This window comes from Oncorhynchus mykiss, chromosome 3, assembly GCF_013265735.2.
Source record: "Oncorhynchus mykiss isolate Arlee chromosome 3, USDA_OmykA_1.1, whole genome shotgun sequence".
Taxonomy (NCBI): Eukaryota; Metazoa; Chordata; class Actinopteri; order Salmoniformes; family Salmonidae; genus Oncorhynchus; species Oncorhynchus mykiss.
Window position 1 is genome coordinate 18,963,244 of NC_048567.1, and position 26,715 is coordinate 18,989,958.

At 44.1% G+C, this 26,715-nt stretch overlaps 1 protein-coding gene across 2 annotated transcripts in view; it reads right to left on the reverse strand.

Moving 5' to 3' along the window:
- Positions 1 to 26,715, reverse strand: part of LOC110511207 (oxidation resistance protein 1) — a 197,274-nt gene that overhangs the window by 136,365 nt on the left and 34,194 nt on the right. The window lies entirely within an intron of this gene.

Below are 26,715 nucleotides of genomic sequence, written 5' to 3' on the forward strand. Positions count from 1 at the left end.
ATCTCTCTCATCCATATATATGCAGATGATACAGTCTTATACTCAGCTGGCCCCTCCCCAGATGTTGTGTTAGATGCTCTACAACAAAACTTTCTCAGTGTCCAACAAGATTTCTCTACCCTTAACCTTGTTCTGAACACCTCCAAAACAAAGGTTATGTGGTTTGGAAAGATGAATGCCCCTCTTCCCACAGGTGTTATTACTACATCTGAGGGTTTAGAGATTGAGGTAGTCATCTCAAACAAGTACTTTGGAGTATGGCTAGACTGTCCTTCTCTCAGCACATATCAAAGCTACAAGCTAAAGTTACATCTAGACTTGGTTTACTCTATTGTAATCGCTCCTCTTTCACCCCAGCTGCCAAACTAACCCTGATTCAGATGACCATCCCACCCATGCTAGATCAAGGAGTCATAATTTATAGATCGGCAGGTAAGGGTGCTCTCGAGCGGCTAGATGTTCTTTACCATTCGGCCATCAGATTTGCCACCAATGCTCCTTATAGGACACATCACTGCACTCTATACCCCTCTGTAAACTGGTCATCTCTGTATACCCGTCGCAAGACCCACTGCTTGATGCTTATTTATAAGCTGCCTGCCATCTAGGACCTCTACACCAGGCAGTATCAGAGGAAGGCCCTAAAAAATGTCAAAGACCCCAGCCACCCCAGTCATAGACTGTTCTCTCTACTACCGCATGGCAAGCTGTACCGGAGTTCCAAGTCTAGGACAAAAAGGCTTCTCAACAGTTTATTCCCTCAAGCCATAAGACTCCTGAACAGGTAATCAAATGGCTACCTGAACTATCTGCATTGTGTCCCCCAACCCCTCTTTTACGCTGCTGCTACTCTCTGTTTATCATATATGCATAGTCACTTTAACTATACATTCATGTACATACTACCTCAATTGGCCCGACCAACCAGTGATCCCGCACATTGGCTAACCGGGCTATCTGCATTGTGTCCTGCCACCCACCACCCGCCAACCCCTCTTTTACGCTACTGCTACTCTCTATTCATCATATATGCAGTCACTTTCACCATATCTACAGCCTGACTAACCGGTGTCTGTATGTAGCCTCGCTACTTTTATAGCCTCGCTACTTTTATAGCCTCGCTACTGGTTTTCACTGACTTTTTACTGTTGTTTTTATTTCTTTACTTACCTATTGTTCGCCTAAAACCTTTTTTGCACTATTGGTTACAGCCTGTAAGTAAGCATTTCACTGTAACCTGTTGTATTTGGCACACGTGACAAATAAACTTTGATTTGATTTGAAACCCTCTTAGACCTCACTGCCCCCTATCTGAGATATCTACTGCAGCCCTCATCCTCCACATACAACACCCGTTCTGCCAGTCACATTCTGCTAAAGGTCCCCAAAGCACACACATCCCTGGGTCACTCCTCTTTTCAGTTCGCTGCAGCTAGCAACTGGAACAAGCTGCAACAAACACTCAAACTGGACAGTTTTATCTCAATCTCTTCATTCAAAGACTCAATCATGGACACTCTTACTGATAGTTGAGGCTGATCTGTGTGATGGATTGTGGTCTCTACCTTCTTGCCCTCTGTGCTGTTGTCTGTGCCCAATAATGTTTGTACCATGTTTTGTGCTGCTACCATGTTGTTTTGCTACCAGGTTTTTGTTGTTGTTGTTGTCTTAGGTCTCTCTTTATGTAGTGTTGTCTCGCTTCTTGTGATGTGTATTTTGTCCTGTATTTATATTGTATTTATTTTTAATCCGCGGCCCCACAGGAGGCGTTTTGTCTTTTGGTAGGCCGTCATTGTAAATAAGAATCTGTTCTTTACTGACTTGCCTAGTTAAATAAAGGTTAAATAAAGGTTAAATGAAAAAATAACAATACAAAACACACACCCATTGACTGGAAACCTACACACATCTTTCAGCACATGTCCATCTGATGAAATTCTAATGCCAGTAGAAAATGACCATCTTAAAATGCACTAGAGAGACAACATAACATGAGTCATGTTTCTCCGGAACGCCAAACCTGTTGTTTAAGTCGTCTGGTTAATCTAAATCACCAGACAGCCTACCTGCACTGACCTCTCTCTTTCTCCCACAATACAACACAACCACGTTTAAACGTCTAACTCACAAACACACACACACACACACACACACACACACACACACACACACACACACACACACACACACACACACACACACACACACACACACACACACACACACACACACACACACACACACACACACACACAGAGGAAGGAAAGATACAATCTATATATGATCAATTCCCTGCTTCCCCTGGATGAAAATAACTCATTACAGCTGGGTCTTACTTTCTTTAGGCATTTATTGAGGGTTAGTGATAGCAGGTATCTACACTGCATTCGGAAGGCATTCAGACCCCTTCCCATTTTGTTATGTTACAGCCTTATTCTAAAATGTGTTAAATAAATGTTTCCCTCATCAATCTACACACAATACCCAATAATGACAAAGCCAAAAACAGGCTTTGAATTTTTGCAAATGTATAAAAAAAATCAAAAACAGAAATACCTTAGTTACAGAATGTTCAGACCCTTTGCTACGACTCAAAATTAAACTCCGGTGCATCCTGTTTCCATTGATCATCCTTGAGACATTTCTACAACTTGATTGCAGTCCATCTGTGGTAAATTGAATTGATTGGACATGATTTGGAAAGGCACACACCTGTCTATATAAAGTCAAACAGTTCTCAGTGTACATCCGAGCAAAAACCAAGCCATGAGGTCAACGGAATTGTCAGTAGAGCGCCGAGACAGGATTGTGTGGAGGCACAGATCTGGGGAAGGGTACCATTCTACAGTGGTCACTGCAGCGTACACACAAACCGGTGTGATTAGAACGCTTATTTAGAGCATCCAGTTTCGATTGACACAACTGTCAGCATTTGAGCTAGTAACACAGAAACATTTTGCACAAACACAGTCCTTACAAAGTTATGTCCTGATTGTGGCCAGTTTATTTTTGGATGTTCAGACATTCACAGAAGTAGCAACAGCATACACAATCATCCAAACCAGAAAATGAATGCAACATTAATCCTAGCGCTAATTGAGGAAGAAAATGGAGTAACACAAGCAGTCATATTTAGATAACTCTCGGCTGACAGAAACCACAATGTGAATTAGCTAATAGCAATTATGTATAATTCATCACATCACGGGTGAGCTCAACACTGATCAAAATAAATGAGTAAAACACAGAAATCGAAAGTAATCCAATGATTGGTAGTTTGTGCGCGCTGCCTTGTTTGTTTTTCGTGTCAACCAAAGATAAGAGGAGACAAGATGAGGTTGGTCTGTTTGCAGTATGCATGTCGAAAAGGGTGTGTCGTCTACAATCTTTAACTTCCCTTCAGTCACTTCTAGAAGTTTACCTGAAAGATGAGTGAACCATTCCTTCACCTCATTATAACATCTTTGGTCTGACAGACGTTTACATAACACCCAGAATGCAATTTATAATGTCAACAAACATGGCGCCACACAAGTGAATACATCTGTAAATACATTATGCTCCATACATACATACTTTATGCTACAGTGTAAACGCCAACACGATATACAGAAAATAAGGCACTTACGTTGAATGGAATGTACACATGTCCAATATTATTGTTTGTAAGGAAAACAACTATGGAGGCAATGTGAGAGCCAGTCAGAAAATGTGGCAGTTCGTGCAAGACTGCGCGAATGTCTGCATACTTGACGTGCGGAAAAAATGGGAAGGGCTCTCCTCGAAGAGGGAATTTGGTCAGGCTCAGTAAAGCCTCAAACATAAATTGTCTACAACACTGAAATGGGCTACTTCTATGTGAATTAATGAGAAAGCGGAACACACAACAATTCAAAATACAATTTGTTAGAAAATAATTAGAAATTGACCAGTTGAAACATTAGCAGGCAGCGTAACAAACACATTTTGGAACAGTGATTGCATTCTCACATCACCTGCATAAAACAACTCACGCTGGGACAACCGTTAGAGACATTTGGAACTCATGTGATAAGGTTAAATGGAAGAAGTTTATATCCACCAATACTTTTCCTAGAGCTGAGCAATCGGGTGAGAAGGGCCTTGGTCAGGGAGGTGATCAAGAACCCGATGGTCACTCTGACAGAGCTCCTGAGTTCCTCTGTGGAGATGAGAGAACCTTCCAGAAGGACAACCATCTCTGCAGCACCACCAATCAGGCCTTCATGGTAGAGGGGCCAGACGGAGGCCACTCCTCAGTAAAAGGCAACTCCAGCACACTTGGAGTTTGCCAAAAGGCACTTAAAGGACTCTCAGACTAGGGATGGACGGTATACGTATTTTACTATATACCGGTATTTATGCTCAGACCGGTTTTGGTTTTTACTTTAGCTTCAATAATGCTATTTTAATGTTTGTTTTGTTAAATGTGTTACACTGTGTGTAACGTCCATTTTTATAGTTTACTCCGCTACTTGAGTCATCCCTCTCCGCTCTCTCTCTCTCTCTCTCTCCATGCTGCTTCCCACACAGACCTAGTCCCACCCGTCACTCTAGAAGCGCATTTGTTATTGCTTGACCACGAGACACATTCGTTCAGACTGCATGGTCAATGCAGCACATGCAACAATGTTGATGACCATGATGTTGTTTCCACTTTGATCTTAATATAAATCCACAGGCATTCTATAATTACAATAGTTTGTGTTTCTTACATCTGCAAACAACTAGTTTGTATTTTCTTAGCAAGTCAAGCTAAATCGTGTTAGCCACTAATGCTAATCGCTAGTTAGCGGGCCAGCAAATGTAGCTAGCTAATACAGCCTGATACCAGTACTGGTGGAGGCTTAAATCAGCATGGTGTTTGTGTAACTGTATCTTCAAAATCAGAGGAATAGGCAAAGCATGAATATATTGGCTATATGAATAAAGATTTAATGTAGCTAAAGATTATAGGGTCCCCTAGGAAACAATGAACATCACTTTGGTTCCTACCCAGTCACAACAACTTGCATTTTCACTAGTTTCACTAGTGTTGTTTGTCATGTCAAACAACACTGTATTCAAAGTGCCCACTATTATTTACATCCTAACTATAGAATTATAATAAACATTCTATTTCCATGACACCAAAAATTGTCCCTAGTGTTCTGATCTAAATTGCAATTGCAACATTTGGTTAAAAATAAGGCCCATATCGTGGCAGTGTGGAAATTATCTGAAATGAGTGCAGGAAATGCAGAAATTAATGGAAATGCAGGAAATTATTTTAGGTTGAAGTTGAATTGAACATTAAAAAACAATCCTACTGGAGAAAGACCCATTGAAATCATTTAGAATATAATTGTTGCCACCCACGCACTACTCATAAAGCAAATGTAGAACTTTTATTAATCAAAAACATCAAATACTGTCAAACATTTGGAAAACACCATGATATGATATTTGGCCATATCGCCCAGCCTTATTTCAGACAATAAGAAATAAGATTCTCTGGTCTGATGAAACCAAGATTGAACTTTTTGGCCTGAATGCCAAACGTCACATCTGGCACCATTCCCACGAGGAAGCATGGGGGTGGCATCATTATGCTGTGGGGATGTTTTTCAGCGGCAGAGACTGGGAGACTAGCCAGGATCTAGGGAAAGATGAATGGAGCAAAGTACAGAGAGATCCTTGATGAAAACCTGCTCCAGAGCACTCAGGACCTCAGACTGGGGTAAAGGTTCACCTTCCAACAGGACAAGGACCCTAAGCACACATCCAAGACAATGCAGGAGTGTCTTTGGGACAAGTCTCTGAATGTCCTTGAGTGGCCAAGCCAGAGCCCGGACTTGAACATGATTCTAACATCTCTGGAGAGACCTGAAAATATCTGTGCAGCGATGCTCTCCATCCAACCTGACAGAGCTTGAGAGGACCTGAAGAGAAGAATGGGAGCAACTCCCCAAATACAGGTGAGCCAAGCTTGTAGCGTCATACCCAAGAAGACTCTTGGCTGTATTCGCTGCCAAAGGTGTTTCAGCAAAGTACTGAGTAAAGGTCTGAATGTAAATGTGATATTTAATTTTTTTTAAACCTGGTTTTGCTTTGTTATTATGGGGTATTGTGTGTAGATTGATGAGGGGGAGGGATAAAAACGAATTTAATCAATTTTAGAATAAGGCTGTAATGTAAAAAATTTGGGAAAAATCAAGGGGTCTGCCATAGAGCAGAGCCCACAATCTCACCCTCTGTTCGCCTGTCAAACTCTAGACCACATTAGCTAGGGGACGCTCCATTTGTGCAGACAATGACTCTGTAACGTATGTGCCTTGCCTGCCAGCCTGCGCTGGCTTCACAGGGACAATTTGTCAACCTAGTGTTGCCACATAGACAATTGAATTCCTTGCTTAACTGGTGCTAGCCACTCCTTAATTGCTTTACATGCACTTTAAATGGGATTTATGCATTTTTCAAGACCCGGCTGTCACTTCCACATGTATATGTCTTGGAGGGGCCACTGTGTAGGAGGTATCAGAAGAAGGATCATTTGCATGGTAGGGCACTGAAGACGTCTCTTACAGAGGGAGAGAGAAGAGCTAACGATTCCAGGGATTCACCACAAGGACATCAAATACATGGATGTCCCAATTTCCTGGAGGGGTGAGAGTAAATATTGTATATGATGCTAGGCTGGCTGTGTGTTTGTGTGGCTCTAAAAGAGAGAGAAGTTAGAGAGTGGTAGTGGAGGTAGAGAGAGTTGGGGGAGATAGAGAGAGGTAGGGGAGATAGAGGTAGGGAAGGTAGAGAGCGGTAGGGGAGGTAGAGAGAGGTAGGGGAGGTAGAGAGAGGTCGTGGAGGTAGAGAGAGGTAGGGGAGGTAGAGAGAGGTAGGGGGAAGTAGAGAGAGGTAGGGGAGGTAGAGAGTGGTAGAGGAGGTAGAGAAAGGTAGGGGGAAGTAGAGAGAGGTAGGGGGAAGTAGAGAGAGGTAGAGGGAGGTAGAGAGAGGTAGGGGGAAGTAGAGAGAGGTAGAGAGGTAGGGGAGGTAGAGAGAGGTAGGGGAGGTAGGGGAGGTAGAGAGAGGTAGGGGAGGTAGAGAGAGGTAGGGGGAAGTAGAGAGAGGTAGGGGAGGTAGAGAGAGGTAGGGGAGGTAGAGAGAGGTAGGGGAGGTAGAGAGAGGTAGGGGGAAGTAGAGAGAGGTAGGGGAGGTAGAGAGAGGTAGGGGAGGTAGAGAGAGGTAGGGGAGGTAGAGAGAGGTCGGGGCGGTAGAGAGAGGTAGGGGAGGTAGAAAGAGGTAGGGGGAAGTAGAGAGAGGTAGGGGAGGTAGAGAGCGGTAGGGGAGGTAGAGAGAGGTAGGGGAGGTAGAGAGCGGTAGGGGAGGTAGAGAGAGGTAAGGGGAAGTAGAGAGAGGTAGGGGAGGTAGAGAGCGGTAGGGGAGGTAGAGAGAGGTAAGGGGAAGTAGAGAGAGGTAGGGGAGGTAGAGAGTGGTAGGGGAGGTAGAGAGAGGTAGAGGGAAGTAGAGAGAGGTAGGGGAGGTAGAGAGAGGTAGGGGGAAGTAGAGGGAGGTAGAGAAAGGTAGGGGGAAGTAGAGAGAGGTAGAGGGAGGTAGGGGAGGAAGAGAGAGGTAGGTGGAGGTAGAGAGAGGTAGGGGAGGTAGAGAGCGGTAGGGGAGGTAAAAACAGGTAGGGGAGAGTTAGGTAGAGTTCGACAGAGTAATTCATATGAGCATACAGACACTTTCATCCAAAGTGCATTTATAGTTTATATTGATATGCAAATATTTATTCAGTGTCTGTGGAGCAAGCATAAATAAAACCCACCATAACCTTGATGTTTCCAGCACCACGCTCTAACTAACCCAGTGAGCCATTGGAACCAGTGGGGATGAGGTAGGGTGAGGTAGAGAGGGGCTTGGGATGAGGTCGAGATAGTTAGGGGTGAGGTAAAAACAGTTAGGGGTGAGGTAGAAAGAGTTAGGGGTGAGGTAAAAACAGTTAGGGGTGAGGTAGAAAGAGTTAGGGGTGAGGTAGAGAGACGCTAGGGGTGAGGTAGAGAGTTATGGGAGAGGTAGAAAGAGCTAGGTGTGAGGGTTAATTGCAGGGGCAGAGGCCAGGGCAGGTCCAGACAGGGCACCACATCTCAGTGAGCAGAGCAACTCTGAATCTACACTTCTACAGCACCACACAGCACCTCTGTGTAAATCCTGGCTGTGATGACAGCCAATATGTCACATTCCTTCCCCTTTCTAATTTAGTCAGCCTAGCAACAGTTAATCAGCTCAGCACCGATCCTAAACACTAGAAACCAACCACTGCAGTAAGAGCCCCAGAGATCACAGTCCACAGACCGACTAGAGAGGGATGAAACATAGACCCTGCCAAGCTGAACAGAGCTGTACTGCACTGGCCTGCTTACCCATCTACCCTCATGGTTTGAACAATGCTGGAAAGGACATGTGCAATGTCAAAGGATGTGAAAATAAAATATCCAAACTGGCACAGTACAGTTCAGGTCAGAACCCTAACCCAACCTGGCACAGTACAGTTCAGGTCAGAACCCTAACCCAACCTGGCACAGTACAGTTCAGGTCAGAACCCTAACCCAACCTGGCACAGTACAGTTCAGGTCAGAACCCTAACCCAACCTGGCACAGTATAGTTCAGGTCAGAACCCTAACCCAACCTGGCACAGTATAGTTCAGGTCAGAACCCTAACCCAACCTGGCACAGTACAGTTCAGGTCAGAACCCTAACCCAACCTGGCACAGTACAGTTCAGGTCAGAACCCTAACCCAACCTGGCACAGTACAGTTCAGGTCAGAACCCTAACCCAACCTGACACAGTACAGTTCAGGTCAGAACCCTAACCCAACCTGGCACAGTACAGTTCAGGTCAGAACCCTAACCCAACCTGGCACAGTACAGTTCAGGTCAGAAACCTAACCCAACCTGGCACAGTACAGTTCAGGTCAGAACCCTAACCCAACCTGGCACAGTACAGTTCAGGTCAGAACCCTAACCCAATCTGGCACAGTACAGTTCAGGTCAGAACCCTAACCCAACCTGGCACAGTATAGTTCAGGTCAGAACCCTAACCCAACCTGGCACAGTACAGTTCAGGTCAGTACCCTAACCCAACCTGGCACAGTACAGTTCAGGTCAGAACCCTAACCCAACCTGGCACAGTACAGTTCAGGTCAAAACCCTAACCCAACCTGGCACAGTACAGTTCAGGTCAGAACCCTAACCCAACCTGGCACAGTACAGTTCAGGTCAGAACCCTAACCCAACCTGGCACAGTACAGTTCAGGTCAGAACCCTAACCCAACCTGGCACAGTACAGTTCAGGTCAGAACCCTAACCCAACCTGGCACAGTACAGTTCAGGTCAGAACCCTAACCCAACCTGGCACAGTATAGTTCAGGTCAGAACCCTAACCCAACCTGGCACAGTACAGTTCAGGTCAGAACCCTAACCCAACCTGGCACAGTACAGTTCAGGTCAGAACCCTAACCCAACCTGGCACAGTACAGTTCAGGTCAGAACCCTAACCCAACCTGGCACAGTACAGTTCAGGTCAGAACCCTAACCCAACCTGGCACAGTACAGTTCAGGTCAGAACCCTAACCCAAGCTGGCACAGTACAGTTCAGGTGAGAACCCTAACCCAACCTGGTACAGTACAGTTCAGGTCAGAACCCTAACCCAACCTGGCACAGTACAGTTCAGGTCAGAACCCTAACCCAACCTGGCAGAGTACAGTTCAGGTCAGAACCCTAACCCAACCTGGCACAGTACAGTTCAGGTCAGAACCCTAACCCAACCTGGCACAGTACAGTTCAGGTCAGAACCCTAACCCAACCTGGCACAGTACAGTTCAGGTCAGAACCCTAACCCAACCTGGCACAGTACAGTTCAGGTCAGAACCCTAACCCAAGCTGGCACAGTACAGTTCAGGTGAGAACCCTAACCCAACCTGGCACAGTACAGTTCAGGTCAGAACCCTAACCCAACCTGGCACAGTACAGTTCAGGTCAGAACCCTAACCCAACCTGGCACAGTACAGTTCAGGTCAGAACCCTAACCCAACGTGGCACAGTACAGTTCAGGTCAGAACCCTAACCCAACCTGGCACAGTACAGTTCAGGTCAGAACCCTAACCCAACCTGGCACAGTACAGTTCAGGTCAGAACCCTAATCCAAGGAGGGCTCAGTAGTCAATCCTGTCAACAACGTTACTTGACCACAAGAATCAATCAGATGGCATCTTTTCATCATCCTACTATTCCATCACATCATCATTGCCTTATTAGTTTGATCCAAATAGGTCAAGCCTCCCTGCCTTACACAACCTGTCTGTACTGAATGATGTGCAGTACACTGCTTACAACCTGAGATTGAGACAACAAGGTACCGTATGGGCGTTACAGGAATACACATTGTATAATGTTTGTCTTTCTGAAAGGCATACCAGTACCCTCTCTCTCTATTCCCCCAAATCTCCCATGTCTGTCTATGTCTGTCTTTTCTCTCTCTGATGAGTCACCGCCCCAGCCCCTAGGGAGGGAGCTGGGAACAGAACAGAACAGAACAGAACGGGGGATAAAGTTGTGATGTGAATTTAACGGCAGTCAGTCAGGGAAGAGACGGATGGGAAAAAAACGGTTTATTTAAAGAAGACGTCAGACCAGTGGGCAGAATTTGTCAAGAACCATTATTAACAGTCGCTTCAATGAGATTTAACTGATGCCAAGGGAGGGATACATCTCTATAGATGAGTGTGTGGGTGTTGAATTACTGGAATGGGCAATTTCCCCCAGAAAACGGCAATTTGACAGTACACTCATGGGTAGTTCTGTAACGGTGCACGTATTCATACCGAATGGTTCAGTATGGGGACCTCTGAACTAGAATGATTATATAATAAAAAAATCTAAATAAACTAGGCCTATAAAGTATACCTACGCTGCCTTGTATACCATTGCGCTGAAAAAAACATTGTAGGCTTTTCCGATAAAACAACTAACGAGAGCCTATGCGCAGGTTGTAATAAACATTCTAATCTTAACTGGTGCATTTAAAACTATAATTTTGTGAGGTGTAGCCGGGAACTAGTTCTGTACGATGGCGAGTGGGTGGGGTAAATAAACCAGAATTGAAGGATCCTCCGTCATCATTTAAATCTCTAGTTTAGGAACATTTTGGCTTCACAGTCGATTACAATGGCGTTGGACAGAGCGATGTGGATCAAACGTTAACTTTATGTTGCCACTGCTCAACGAGAATAACCTATGCAGAGTGACGAGAAGAGCTTGTTGTTGTTGTCATAGAGCCTCCGTGTGTCACAAAACAAATGAGGAGATTATCAAATCAATGGACGATGGGATTAAAATGATCCAATTAAAAGCGAAAGGAGAAGGATATGCTAAAACCGAAAAGAGCCAACAGGTAGGCTGCTACTATCTGAGGTGTTGTTATTGGACAGTAGAAAGAGCATGAACCCTCAATTAGCCTAACTAGCTAGATCATTTAGCTAAATAACTTATCTTCGTTTGATGCAGTCAAGACAGGTACTACATAATCATGTTGGATGATTAATAACCTAGCAATGACAAGCTAGAAGTTACTAGCGCCAGTTGGCTTGGTAAGGTGGCTTTCTGTCTCTCCCTCCCTCCTACTTGCTCCTGTGCTCCTGTGAGACAGTAACACACCGCAAGGCCCCTCCGCCTGCTAGAGCGGCACCTCTCATTCCCGTGACGCTTTATCAGCTCAGGTTAATAAAGTAGTTTACAAATTTAATTTTCCGTTGGGAACGAGTCTCTATACTAAAACATGTATTTATGCATATCGAGTCTGGTGGAAAATCCCCAGGTCCATTTCAGAACAGGTTCACATTTTTGGACCCGTGAAGACCTTTACTTTAGAGGCCAAACATAACAATCCATGTCACAACAGACAATGCCAGGAACATTGTGAATGCTGTCACACAAAATAGACTTGGGCCACAAATAGGGTGCTTTTTAGTTTAGCGTCTTTTGCCAAATAAACAAAAAGTTAAAGTTTCCCGCTGTACCGTAACTGAACCGAACCATAAACCCAAAACCGTAATAACCGTGGGTTTGGTAAACCGTCACACCCTACTCATGGGCACGCTTGATATGTCAGTATCTCAGTAGATCTATTTGTTTGGGTCTACTTCCACTGCTTTTGTCCTCTTCCTTCAGCTCCTCTCGCTCTCCTCAGACATGAACAGGAGTGATATTCTCCTGACTGGAGAAGGTCTATGCATCAAATGGCACCCTATACCCTATTTAGTGCACTAATTTTGACCAAAAGAAGTGCACTACATAGGGAATAGGGTGCCATTTGGACCTCATGTGAGGAGAACCCTTCCAATCACTTCAGCTTTGCCAAGCCACTTTCTGCTAGTGTTCTGGGGTGAGAACAGAGAGAGCTGCCAGCTCTGTGAAAGAGTCAGAGTGTTGATGTACTGCGATGGCTTGCCGTCGCTACACTAGCTAGCGTACCTTAGCCTTCCACAAAACCCAACCATCTCAGTGGCTGAGATTATCTAATTGGCCTTCTGGCCAATACCACACACCCTCACCCCCTTCTTACCTTCTCCTCATCCTCTCCTCACCCTGGGAATGCCACTGTGATTTGAGCACTAAAACATTTTTAAACCGTACAAGTTTCAAAGTACTGTACAGTAGTTTTCTTTGCTTCATTTCATTTGCAAATCAAAAAGAACACTTTCTCATGTGTATCAAGAATGGTCCACAAAGGACATCCAGCCAACTTGACACAACTGTGGAAAGCATTGGAGTCAACATGGGCCAGCAACCCTGTGGAACACTTTCGACATCTTGTAGAGTCCATTCACTGACGAATTCAGGCTATTCGGGGTGGGGGGGGGGGGGTGTGCAACTCAATATTAGGAAGGTGTTCATACACTCAGTATATAAACACTCTATATACAAAGGTATGTGGACACCGCTTCAAATGAGTGGATTTGGTTATTTCTGCCACACACGTTGCAGGTGTATGAAATTCAGCACAGAGCCATGCAATCTCCATAGAAATACATTGGCAGTAGAATGGCCTTAATGGAGAACTCAGTGACCTTCAATGTGGCACCGTCATAGGATGCCACTTTTCCAACAAGTCAGTTTATCAACTATAGGTGCTGTTATTGTGAAGTGAGCAACAACGGCTTAGCTGCGAAGTGGTAGACCACACAAGCTCACAAGACAGGACTGGGGAGTGCTGAAGTGTGTAAAAATAGTCTGTCCTTGGTTGCAACACTCACTACCGAGTTCCAAACCGACTGTGGAAGCAACGTCAGCACCAGAACTGTTTGTCAGGAGCTTCATGAATTGGGTTTCTATGGCCAAGCAGCTGCACACAAGCCTAAGATCACAATGCGCAATGCCAAGCGTTGGCTGGAGTGGTGTAAAGCTTGCCGCGATGGGACTGGAGCAGTGGAAACACATTCTCTGGAGTGATGAATCACGCTTCACCATCTGGCAGTCTGACGGAAGGATCTTGTTTTGGCGGATGCCAGGAGAACACTACCTGCTCAAATGCATAGTGCAAACTGTAAAGTTTGGTGGATGAGAAATAATGGTCTGGGGCAGTTTTTCATGGTTTGTGCTAGGCCCCTTAGATCCAGTGAAGAGAAATCTTAACGCTACAACACACAATGACATTCTAGACAATTCTGTGCTTCCAACTTTGTGGCAACAGTTTGGGCAAGGCCCTTTCCTGTTTCAGCATGACAATGCCCTCATGCACAAAATGAGGTCAATACAGAAATGGTTTGTCGAGATTGGTGTGGAAGAACTTGACTGGCCTGCACAGAGCCCTGATCTCAACCCCATCGAACACCTTTGGGATGAATTGGAACGCTGACTGTGAGCCAGGCCTAAATGCCCAACATCAGCGCCTGACCTCACTAATGCTCTTGTGGCTAAATGTAAGAAGTCCCCGCAGCAATGTTCCAACATCTAGTAGAAAGCCTTCCCAGAAGAGTGGAGGATGTTATAGCAGCAAAGGGGGGACCAACTCCATATTAATGCCCATGATTTTGGAATGAGATGTTCGACGAGCAGGTGTCCACATATTTTTGGTAATCCAGGGTATTTAGACATACTACATACAGTAGCTGAATCCACTAATTTGAAGGGGTGTCCACATGCTTTTCTACCTATAGTGTATTTCAACACCTGTCCCTGTTATTGCCCATACAGTGATGTGACGTAAACTATATTGTTTACTATATGAGAGCTTGACGTCTCGAGGCAACATGTGTAGAGGCTTTTCATCATTGTAAAATATTACCTTCAGAAAACCTTCACAACGCCATCTGGCTCATACATAAATCAAAACTACATGCACCAGAATGCACCAGGTGTACCTATCACACCTAGACAGAGCTGCCTGGTGATTCTCTGGGGTTTATAGCCTTTTAGAAGGTTCTGAGCATTCCATATCCTCCCATAGATCACACAGGTCAGACCCCCAGTAAGGTCAGATCCCCAGTTAGAAAAACATCCACTTTGGGCAACGTGGTAAATGAAAAAAGATTCCTATTTAAATGGATCCTGTCAGATAAGGATGAGCTCAGCCAACATCAATCAAAAGCAGCTGGCGGAGAGCAGGGAGCAACATTACATTGAATCATTTCCATTTTGTACTTTTTCCCACCATTGCAAAATGTCACAGCAGTCAGCAAATTGAAAAAAGATAGCCAGCCATTCATGCGTTTCCCTTCCCACATCCGAATCGTATAACTGTTTGAAGACGCTTGTTTGGGCCCACAGCTTTCTAATCTGTCCTTATATAACATATGAAATGATTTGATCCTTTGGGATGAAAGTGAAAGTGCAGACAAAGAGAGAGAGAGATGGAGAAAGAGAGAGACAGAGAGAGAGAGAGACAGAGACAAAGAGAGAGAGAGAGAGAAAGAGAGAGAGTGAGAGAGAGAGAGACAAAGAGAGAGAGACAGAGAGACAGAGAGAGAGACTTGCAGTAGCTATAGCAGATCTTTGAAGAGCCATATTTCTCCCCGGTATCCTTCACACTACCAATTACCATGCTTAACAAACATCCTGCCACCCAACTCGCCCGGAGGTGTTCTGTCTCTCTCAATTCAATTCTATTCAGAGGGCTTTATTGGCATGGGAAACCTATGTTTATATAAGCAAGTGAAATAGATAATAAACAAAAGTTAAATAATCAATAAAAAATGAACAGTAAAGATTACACTAACAAGTTTCAAAATAATAGATACATTTCAAACGTCATATTATGTCTATGTAAAGTGTTATAATGATGTGCAAATAGTTAAAGTACAAAAGAGAAAATAATCATCATAAATATGGGTTGTACAGTGCCTTGCGAAAGTATTCGGCCCCCTTGAACTTTGCGACCTTTTGCCACATTTCAGGCTTCAAACATAAAGATATAAAACTGTATTTTTTTGTGAAGAATCAACAACAAGTAGGACACAATCATGAAGTGGAATGACATTTATTGGATATTTCAAACTTTTTTAACAAATCAAAAACTGAAAAATTGGGCGTGCAAAATTATTCAGCCCCTTTACTTTCAGTGCAGCAAACTCTCTCCAGAAGTTCAGTGAGGATCTCTGAATGATCCAATGTTGACCTAAATGACTAATGATGATAAATACAATCCACCTGTGTGTAATCAAGTCTCCGTATAAATGCACCTGCACTGTGATAGTCTCAGAGGTCCTTCAAAAGTGCAGAGGGCATCATGAAGAACAAGGAACACACCAGGCAGGTCCGAGATACTGTTGTGAAGAAGTTTAAAGCCGGATTTGGATACAAAAAGATTTCCCAAGCTTTAAACATCCCAAGGAGCACTGTGCAAGCGATAATATTGAAATGGAAGGAGTATCAGACCACTGCAAATCTACCAAGACCTGGCCGTCCCTCTAAACGTTCAGCTCATACAAGGAGAAGACTGATCAGAGATGCAGCCAAGAGGCCCATGATCACTCTGGATGAACTGCAGAGATCTACAGCTGAGGTGGGAGACTCTGTCCATAGGACAACAATCAGTTGTATATTGCACAAATCTGGCCTTTATGGAAGAGTGGCAAGAAAGCCATTTCTTAAAGATATCCATAAAAAGTGTTGTTTAAAGTTTGCCACAAGCCACCCGGGAGACACACCAAACATGTGGAAGAAGGTGCTCTGGTCAGATGAAACCACAATTGAACTTTATAAAAAGTAAAAGCAACACAGCTCATCACCCTGAACACACCATCCCCACTGTCAAACATGGTGGTGGCAGCATCATGGTTTGGGCCTGCTTTTCTTCAGCAGGGACAGGGAAGTTGGTTAAAATTGATGGGAAGATGGATGGAGCCAAATACAGGACCATTCTGGAAGAAAACCTGATGGAGTCTGCAAAAGACCTGAGACTGGGACGGAGATTTGTCTTCCAACAAGACAATGATCCAAAACATAAAGCAAAATCTACAATGGAATGGTTCAAAAATAAACATATCCAGGTGTTAGAATGGCCAAGTCAAAGTCCAGACCTGAATCCAATCGAGAATCTGTGGGAAGAACTGAAAACTGCTGTTCACAAATGCTCTCCATCCAACCTCACTGAGCTCGAGCTGTTTTGCAAGGAGGAATGGGAAAAAATGTCAGTCTCTCGATGTGCAAAACTGATAGAGACATACCCCAAGCGACTTACAGCTGTAATCGCAGCAAAAGGTGGCGCTACAAAGTATTAACTTAAGGGGGCTGAATAATTTTGCACGCCCAATTTTTCAGTTTTTGATTTGTTAAAAAAGTTTGAAATATCCAATAAATGTCGTTCCACTTCATGATTGTGTCCCACTTGTTGTTGATTCTTCACAAAAAAATACAGTTTTATATCTTTATGTTTGAAGCCTGAAATGTGGCAAAAGGTCGCAAAGTTCAAGGGGGCCGAATACTTTCGCAAGGCACTGTATTTACAATGGTGTTTGTTCTTCACTGGTTGCCCTTTTCCTGAGGCAACAGATTACAAATCTTGCTGCTGTGATGGCACACTGTGGAATTTCACCCAGTAGATATGGGAGTTTATCAAAATTGCATTTGTTTTGGAAATCTTTGTGGGTCTGTGTAATCTCAGGGAAATATGTGTCTAATATGGTCTTACATTTGGCAGGAGGTTAAGAGGTGCAGCTTAGTTTCCACCTCATTTTGTGGACAGTGTGCACATAGCCTGTTTTCTCTTGAGAGCCATGTCTGCCTACGGCGGCCTTTCTCAATAGCAAGGCTATGCTCACTGAGTCTGTACATAGTGAAAGCTTTCCTTAATTGTGGGTCAGTCACAGTGGTCAGGTATTCTGCCACTGTGCACTCTCTGTTTAGGGCCAAATAGAATTACAGTTTGCTCTGTTTTTTGGTAAATTCTTTCCAAAGTGTCAAGTAATTATATATTTTATTTTTTCATGATTTCTCTCTCTGCTCTCTCTCACTCCCTCTCTTTCTCTCCCTCTCTTTATTCTCTACTCTCTCTGCCCTCTCTACTCTGTTGCTACTGATGTCACAATCTGTATTAACAAAAACCATCCCATATTACTGTAACAAAGAGATAAAGAGAACGTATGAAAGAGAAACATATCGCTCATTTAAAAAATAGACAGTATACATTACACTAAAATACCAAAGCTTTGAGAATTGGAATTCTAATTTGTTTCTGAAAGATCATTTACTACAGTAGCTCATGTAATAGAATAATATCTGTTTTCCTGTTTCTGACGGCAGCGTTTAGTTTGCCCTCTGGCCGGCATTGAGACCTGCTGGTGTTTCATGTGAGTAATGAAATCACATGTTCATTTGACTCTTCCTAGGTGTTCACACCGGGACGCACGGGCCCAGAGGGACCAGCTGCTACGGAGCTTTCATCCAACGAGGAAGAGGAGGAGGGAGGATGAGAGGGGAGGAGGCAGGGGTGGTACTAGCTGAAAGCACCATGGGTTGCCTGGCATCATGCCACAACAATATGCCAACATGCCCAAGGTGGTGGTGCTCAGGGCTTGCAGGGGAACAAGGTTTTCCCTCGGTTTAACTAGGGAATGTTCACAATCAAACCCCCCAAGGGACACTTCTTTCATCCCCTGAGATGTGTGGATCTTAGTCAAAACGTTCTACCATTGTGATGACACATCCTGTACAGCAGACGACTATGTTAAATAGCGTGAAAAGAAAGTAGCAGGCAAATGTGATCAAATGCAATTTAGGTTAGCCTGCTATAATGAAGCCTGCTATATAGCTTATGTAGCATAGCTCATTGACTTTTCAACAGCAGTCAATAAAGTAGAATGGAGCACTTTAAGTAGTAATGAGTCATTGGTTTCTTCAAAGTTGAAGGCCAACAGTTCTGTAGACAGTTTTTGGTATTCACTCCACAATATGTGAACCCTAGCTGCAAGCTAAGGCACTAATCCACTGACCTGCAATCAGCAAATTCATTTCATATTTAATTGAATAGATGTAAAAGCAGGGGGAAAAGCAGAGGCAAAATATTGTTAAGTGAGATTAGAATTGATCAGTTGGAAGCCTGGGAGTAATGGAAAACAGGTCTGACAAATAGAATGGAACATAGAACAGAACAGTGCACTAGAACTAGAACCCTTTCAGAACCATACCTCCAGCAGGGGCCAAGCTCCTCCTCTGAAGTCAGAAATGGAGAATGAAAAGTAATCCTGTAAAATACAGTTTTCTAAATACAGCTGCATACAAATTTCCACAGCTGGTGGCCATGGAAGGCATGCCAACAAGGCTCAGTTACCCCAGCATGAGCTAGAGAGGAAACAGCGCTGTGACTCTCAAACCACTCTACATCCATCCCATGCATGACACCATGCTTTCTCCTGGCCGCCTGTCAAATTGTATGGGTATATTCCAGGGGGAAAAGGCTAAATGAAACCCAGGGGCCTCTTTGCTATCTTCACAGACATGTAAGCAGATTAACATTCGTTTTAGCTCCAGAGAAAGAAACAGAAGGTAGAGTTTTTATTGAAGAGACTGAACTCCTTACTAGGAGCAGGCCAAAGCCTTAATGTCCATGATCAAGAGTGTAAAGGTATGAAAGAAGAAACAGAAGGCTATATTTGATATATGCTGCTGTCGTGCTTTAGTCCTGCACCAACATTGTCTGATCTTAAAGCCTCCAATCACAAGCCTTCCACTGGATGTGGTCCGGTGACAATAGAGGATGTCACCTAACAATGGCCACGTACAGTGCCTTGCGAAAGTATTCGGCCCCCTTGAACTTTGCGACCTTTTGCCACATTTCAGGCTTCAAACATAAAGATATAAAACTGTATTTTTTTGTGAAGAATCAACAAGTGGGACACAATCATGAAGTGGAACGACATTTATTGGATATTTCAAACTTTTTTAACAAATCAAAAACTGAAAAATTGGTCGTGCAAAATTATTCAGCCCCCTTATGTTAATACTTTGTAGCGCCACCTTTTGCTGCGATTACAGCTGTAAGTCGCTTGGGGTATGTCTCTATCAGTTTTGCACATCGAGAGACTGAAATTATTTCCCATTCCTCCTTGCAAAACAGCTCGAGCTTAGTGAGGTTGGATGGAGAGCATTTGTGAACAGCAGTTTTCAGTTCTTTCCACAGATTCTCGATTGGATTCAGGTCTGGACTTTGACTTGGCCATTCTAACACCTGGATATGTTTATTTTTGAACCATTCCATTGTAGATTTTGCTTTATGTTTTGGATCATTGTCTTGTTGGAAGACAAATCTCCGTCCCAGTCTCAGGTCTTTTGCAGACTCCATCAGGTTTTCTTCCAGAATGGTCCTGTATTTGGCTCCATCCATCTTCCCATCAATTTTAACCATCTTCCCTGTCCCTGCTGAAGAAAAGCAGGCCCAAACCATGATGCTGCCACCACCATGTTTGACAGTGGGGATGGTGTGTTCAGCTGTGTTGCTTTTACGCCAAACATAACGTTTTGCATTGTTGCCAAAAAGTTCAATTTTGGTTTCATCTGAACAGAGCACCTTCTTCCACATGTTTGGTGTGTCTCCCAGGTGGCTTGTGGCAAACTTTAAACAACACTTTTTATGGATATCTTTAAGAAATGTCTTTCTTCTTGCCACTCTTCCATAAAGGCCAGATTTGTGCAATATACGACTGATTGTTGTTCTATGGACAGAGTCTCCCACCTCAGCTGTAGATCTCTGCAGTTCATCCAGAGTGATCATGGGCCTCTTGGCTGCATCTCTGATCAGTCTTCTCCTTGTATGAGCTGAAAGTTTAGAGGGACGGCCAGGTTTTGGTAGATTTGCAGTGGTCTGATACTCCTTCCATTTCAATATTATCGCTTGCACAGTGCTCCTTGGGATGTTTAAAGCTTGGGAAATCTTTTTGTATCCAAATCCGGCTTTAAACTTCTTCACAACAGTATCTCGGACCTGCCTGGTGTGTTCCTTGTTCTTCATGATGCTCTCTGCGCTTTTAACGGACCTCTGAGACTATCACAATGCAGGTGCATTTATACGGAGACTTGATTACACACAGGTGGATTGTATTTATCATCATTAGTCATTTAGGTCAACATTGGATCATTCAGAGATCCTCACTGAACTTCTGGAGAGAGTTTGCTGCACTGAAAGTAAAGGGGCTGAATAATTTTGCACGCCCAATTTTTCAGTTTTTGATTTGTTAAAAAAGTTTGAAATATCCAATAATTGTCGTTCCACTTCATGATTGTGCCCCACTTGTTGTTGATTCTTCACAAAAAATACAGTTTTATATCTTTATGTTTGAAGCCTGAAATGTGGCAAAAGGTCGCAAAGTTCAAGGGGGCCGAATACTTTCGCAAGGCACTGTAGGAGTTAGCAAAGCAGCACAAACACACTTCCTCACAGTCAACCCAGGTACATAAGGCACCAGTGGTAGACAACGTGAGACACGGCAAGGGCCAGTCGGTCCTTGTAGACAGTCTACAGTGGCAGATAGACAACATGCTAGACAACAATGTTCCATTAATAGCCTGACAGATCAATAGAACACTTGAGCCAGTCCACACCTGCTGCTTCTGCTGTCCATCAATAAGCAGTAAGACCCACAACACATTACAGTATCTGATAGTACTTTTCCACAGTACTTTCAGAGGAATTGATCGGGGGTTTTAGCCGACAAAGATACACTGCATATCAGTGATGACAGTGAATGTGAGCGTGACCTAATGCACTTACCTGTAAAGTTTGCTCTAGTTCATACTAATAATGGGGGGGGGGGGGGGGGGGGGGGGGGATCAACACGGTCAAATATCGGGATATTATATTTGACGATGGTTGGCAAATCATTTTGACAATATCACAATATTATTTTAATTTAGACAATTTTTCCTTCATAGCTGTTCTCTCTTCTTTTTAAATAGGGAGCCAATAATATCGTACTGTGAGGTCCCTGGCAATTCCCAGCCCTAATTCATATGGCATATTATTTTACTGTTAGTCTATCCTTATATCCTAGTCTTGTGCACAGTGAGACAGTGAGAAGGACAGACTGCAACCGCACATCCTCTTTGCCCTCCTCAGGTTCTGAATTCTAAAATGGAATCTACAGCCCCAGAGATGATGTGTCCCATGACAAACGATACTGTCACCTAATAGGTCCCTTTCCTCTCTCAGAGTCAAACCCTTCCCTCATCACTTTCCCTCAGAGTTAGTGGTCCTCAGGCAGTACTAGTGCTGCTGTCACTCCCCATGTTAGCTAACACTACTGTAGTCATTCCTTATGAGCTGCTATGCTGTTGACGCTGTTGCCAGGCTCAGGCACCACAAGAAGAGGGTTCAAATTAACGAATACAAACACCCCCCAACATAAATCATCTCTGAATGATGAGGCTGGCTGACCTGCATCTCAATGATTTCATGTCTTTCGTGTACAAACTACATGTACTTTGTTGCCCAGATTCCCAAGGTCAGTGAGGACGCCTGAGCCAGGCGTCAGAGCAATCCGAGAAATTGGAGCTACCACGGTGGTCTCTTCATCCAGCAGGCCTTGGCAGGGTTTAAACATCCCCTCTGGTGATCACAGGGGACCGTTCTCCTGTCCCCCACCTCTGCATAAATAACGAATTAAGTGCAAGGGGTTTGCGTGTGTGTTTGTGAGTGTGTGTATGTGTGTGTTTGCATTCATGTGTGGGTGGGGTGGGGGGGGTGTCAATGTTGTATCTGTTATTCTGTTTATTATATACCCTTTCTTATGGATTCCTTAACTAGAAGTTTTGATGATGTGGCACATCCTAACTAGACATTTTAATGATGTGACACATCTTAACTAGAAGTTTTGATGATGTGACACATCTTAACTAGAAGTTTTGATGATGTGACACATCTTAACTAGAAGTTTTGATGATGTGACACATCAAGTAGGCTAATTGTCTTCTTTGGCTGACGTATGTAGTCTGTAATGTCATGGCGAACAACGTTGTCAAGGTCAAATAGAACATGTTAAATCATGTTCATTATCGAAGAAAGGGAATACAGGAATACATTACGCTGTGAGTCATTGTTGTGAATGATAGAGACAAAAGCAGGTACATCCATTCAGGAAGATGATTTCCTCTATGCTGAATATCCATGAAACATCCCACCTGTGAAGTTGTCATTTATTCATACTCAGTGCCACTCAGCCATATTAAAGCATCAAACATATTTAAACAGACTCCTAGAATCAGTCTGTGTCTGTGTCCATCCACAACTAATGAGTCCCACTCATATTGTTGTAGTAATTTCATTACAGCCCACACTGGAAGCAATTATAGCTCCAAGCATGACAGCTTGACTCAGCATTACCAAGACCTTTCAACAAACAGACAGCAACAGATCATTACCAAGACCTCCCAACAAACAGACAGCAACAGATCATTACCAAGACCTCTCAACGAACAGACAGCAACAGATCATTACCAAGACCTTTCAACAAACAGACAGCAACAGATCATTACCAAGACCTTTCAACAAACAGACAGCAACAGATCATTACCAAGACCTCTCAACAAACAGACAGCAACAGATCATTACCAAGACCTCTCAACAAACAGAGAGCAACAGATCATTACCAAGACCTCTCAACAAACAGAGAGCAACAGATCATTACCAAGACCTCTCAACAAACAGACAGCAACAGATCATTACCAAGACCTCTCAACAAACAGACAGCAACAGAGCCATAAACCAACAGGACATAGAGGGCAGACAGCTTCCTCCTGTTCCTGCTCCAAGGGGTGTGTCCTAAATGGCACCCTATTCCCCATATAGTGCACTACTTTCGACCAATTATCTTAAAATAGTGTGCCATTTGGGATGAAACCCATGACAGACAACAGCCGTGAGGTAACAATCAGAGGCCACGAATGACCCAAAACTGGAATTAGACCACCTCTTCCAGCCCCAAGAAGGATATAATGAGGATTTGGGAAGATTTGAGATCGGAGCTGAGATATGTCTGGACGTTTTCACCTGGATCAACGCAGCTAGCTAGCTGCTATCCGAGTGACTACTCCTGGCTAACGTTGGTCTCGAAGCAAGCACCAATTAGCCTGGAGCTAGCCCATGCTAGGCCCTTTCTCCCGGCTAGCTGAAGAGGCCCATCAGCCACTCCTGGGCTACAATACCCGGAACCCTTCTACTGCCGGTACGGGGCACGAAACCCCGCCGATCCTTCACAACTGGCCTACGACGTAATCTGCTCGAGGGGTTACTCAACTGGCCTCTACATCGCGACATCCCCTGAAAGCCGATATGCTAGCCGCGGCCCGCTAGCTGCTAACCGCGGCCCGCTAGCTGTCTAGAGCATATTGGACTGTTAGCTCTATAGATCCATCGGCCAATTTCTTGGGCCACTATACCTATTTTGCCAATTGGACTTGGACCCTTCTGCTGCTCGGAACCCTACTAATCCATCACGACTGGCCTAGCGACGTCACCGCACGCGGAGGCTAAAACATACTTTCCTCCGTCAAGATGTCCCTCTAAGGCCTTTCTGCTAGCTTGCTATCCCCGGCCTGCTATCTGTCTGAATCGCTGTGTCTCCAGCCAACCCAACCACTCACTGGACCCCTATGATCACTCGGCTATGTATGACTCTCCCTAATATCAATATGCCTTGTCCATTACTGTCCTGGTTAGTGATTATTGTCTTATTTCACTGTAGAGCCTCTAGCCCTGCTCAATGTGCCTTAACCTACCATTTAGTTCCACCTCCCACATATGTGGTGACCTGGTTTAAACGTCTCTAGAGACAATATCTCTCTCATCATTACTCAATGCCTAGGTTTACCTCCAATGTACTCACATCCTACCATACCTTTGACTGTACATTATGCTTTGAATCTATTCTATCGCGCCCAGAAACCTGCTTCTTTTACTCTCTGCTCCGAACGCACTAGACGACCAGTCCTGATAGCCTTTAGCCATACCCTTATCCTACTCCTCCTCTGTTCCTCTGGTGATGTAGAGGTTAATCCAGGCCCTGCAGTGCATAGCTCCACTCCTACTCCCCAGGTGCTCTCATTTGTTGAATTCTGTAACCGTAAAAGCCTTGGTTTCATGCATGTTAACATTAGAAGCCTCCTCCCTAAGTTTGTTTTATTCACTGCTTTAGCACACTCTACCAACCCGGTTGTCCTAGCCGTGTCTGAATCCTGGCTTAGGAAGACCACCAAAACCCCTGAAATTTCCATCCCTAACTATAACATCTTCCAACAAGATAGAACTGCCTAAGGGGGCGGTGTTGCAATCTACTTCAGAGATAGCCCGCAGAGTTCTGTCTTACTATCCAGGTCTGTACCCAAACAATTCGAGCTTCTACTTTTAAAATTCACCTTTCCAGAAACAAGTCTCTCACCGTTGCCGCTTGCTATAGACCCCATCTGCCCGCAGCTGTGCCCTGGACACCATATGTTAATTGATTAACTCCCATCTATCTTCAGAGCTCGTCCTGCTAGGTGACCTAAACTGTGACATGCTTTTAACACCCTGGCCATCCTATAATCTAAGGTTGATGCCCTCAATCTCACACAAATTATCAATGAACCCACCAGGTACAACCCCAAATCTATAAACACGGGCACCCTCATAGATATCATCCTAACCAACTTGCCCTCCAAAAACTACTCTGCTTTTTTCAACCAAGATCTCAGCGATCACTGCCTCATTGCCTGCATCCGTAATGGGTCTGCGGTCAAAAGACCACTCCTCAACACTGTCAAACGCTCCCTAAAACACTTCAGCGAGCAGGCCATTCTAATCGACCTGGCCCGGGTATCCTGGAAGGATATTGACCTCATCCCGTCAGTAGAGGATGCCTGGTTATTCTTTAAAAGTGCCTTTACTCACCATCTTAAATAAACATGCCCCATTCAAAAAATGTAGAACCAGGAACAGATATACAGTGGGTCAAAAAAGTATTTAGTCAGCCACCAATTGTGCAAGTTCTCCGACTTAAAAAGATGAGAGAGGCCTGTAATTTTCATCACTTCAACTAATTTTCATCACTCCAACTATGACAGACAAAATGAGAAAAAAAATCCAGAAAATCACATTGTAGGATTTTTAATGAATTTGATTTGCAAATTATGGTGGAAAATAAGTATTTGGTCAATAACAAAAGTTTATCTCAATACTTTGTTATATACCCTTTGTTGGCAATGACAGAGGTCAAATGTTTTTTTTTTTTCGAAATTGTTACAACCCCTATTACTAGCCTGTTCAACCTCTCTTTTGTATCGTCTGAGATTCCCATAGATTGGAAAGCTGCCGCGCTCATCCCCCTCTTAAAAAGAGGAGACACTCTAGACCCAAACTGCTACAAACCTATATCTATCCTGCCCTGCCATTCTAAGGTTTTCGAAAGCCAAGTTAACAAACAGATTACCGACCATTTCGAATCCCACCGTACCTTCTCGCTATGCAATCTGGTTTCAGAGCTGGTCATGGGTGCACCTCAGCCATGCTCAAGGTCCTAAACGATATCATAACCGCCATCGATAAGAGACATTACTGTGCAGCCTTATTCATCGACCTGTCTAAGGCTTTCGACTCTGTCAATCACTGCATTCTTATTGGCAGCCTCAACAGCCTTGGTTTCTCAAATGATTGCCTCGCCTGATTCACCAACTACTTCTCTGATAGAGTTCAGTGTGTCAAATCGGAAGGCCGACTCTCTTCTCTGAATACATCAATGATGTCGTTCTTGCTGCTGGTGATTCGTTGATCCACCTCTACGCAGACGATACCATTCTGTATACCCCTGGCCCTTCTTTGGATACTGTGTTAACTAACCTCCAGACGAGCTTCCATACAACTCCTGCCATACAACTCCTTCCGTCCACCCGCCCGTCCGCATCACTACTCTGGACAGTTCTGACTTAGAATATGTGGACAACTACAAATACCTAGGTGTCTGGTTAGACTGTAAACTCTCCTTCCAAACTCACATTAAACATCTCCAATCCAAAATGAAATCTAGAATCCGCTTCCTATTTCACAACAAAGCATCCTTCACTCATGCTGCCAAACATACCCTCGTAAAACTGACCATCCTACCGATCCGCGACTTCGGCGATGTCATTTGCAAAACAGCCTCCAACACTCTACTCAACAAATTGGATGCAGTCTATCACAGTGACATTCGTTTTGTCACCA